We start from the raw sequence: 1,243 nt of genomic DNA on the forward strand, positions 1-1,243 counted from the left end.
GTTATTGCTCGGATTTTACGGCGCCACCTTAAGACCCTGAACTTCACATTTTAACGGACAAAAAGCGCAACGTGACTTGGATGTAACGAGTAACGGGACAGTTTTGTAGAAATGTAGTGAAGTAGAAAGTACAGATACTTACTGTAAAATGTAGTGGAGTAAAAGTAGAAAGTACCCATTATTAAATGTACTTAAGTAAAGTACAGATACACGAAAATTGTACTTAAGTACAGTAACGAAGTACTTGTACTTCGTTACTTCCCACTATTGCTCTCCACCTTCTACAGAGGAACCATTGAGAGCCTGCTGACCAGCAGTATCTCCATCTGGTCTTGGAGCTGCAAGGCCTCAGACTGGAAGTCCCTGCAAAGCGTGGTGAAGACAGCTGAGAGGACCATTGGGGCTCCACTCCCTCCTATCTAGAGCATTGCACACAGACGCTGCTTAGCCAGAGCAAACCAGATTATCTCTGACTCCACCCATCCTCTCCATGGCCTGTTCATCGGCTTACCGTCTGGGAGGAGAGTCCGTAGCATCCGCTGCAGAACAGCCAGACTCAGAAATAGTTGTCTCCCACTGGCCATCAGATTGCTCAACAATCCCATCATGAAGACTGTCTGAAACTGTTTGAAAATAGTAATTATTATTTGCATATTATTTAATTATAGGCACACTTGTGTTTCTGTGTGTGCTCCGGTGGCCAAGCGAGGACATTTCATTGCCAATTTTACTTATGTTTCTTTGTGCAATGACAATAAAAAATAAGTCTATACCTTATGGCAGTGTTTTTCAACCTTTTTTGAGCCAAGGTACATTGTTTTAATTGAAAACATCATGAGGCACACCACCAACCAACAATGTAAACAAAGATACTCTGTAGCCGCCTATATTATATATATAATCATTCTTCTCAAAGTGTATTGAATAGGAATTAAATAAACACAAAAAATGTTTATCATATTTTACATTTATTTCAAATTGCACGTAACATGTCCACTTCAAAAATACACCTGAACACCTGAACTGGGCCACAACACTGTGGTTTTAAATTTAAAGAAGTTGTAGAAAACTTCAGTGTTTTACAAACTAATCCACAAGCATTCTTATAGCCAGAATATAGAAAATAATTCTTATTCTGAAAGAAGCAATAATATCTGGGAAAGATTTCACTTCATATTCACTGTTACAATATGAAGATTTGCATGTACAAAATGTCAATATCTGTATATTTTACCCATCTAGT

The sequence above is a fragment of the Poecilia formosa genome, unplaced genomic scaffold, assembly GCF_000485575.1.
Source record: "Poecilia formosa unplaced genomic scaffold, Poecilia_formosa-5.1.2 Scaffold424, whole genome shotgun sequence".
Taxonomy (NCBI): domain Eukaryota; kingdom Metazoa; phylum Chordata; class Actinopteri; order Cyprinodontiformes; family Poeciliidae; genus Poecilia; species Poecilia formosa.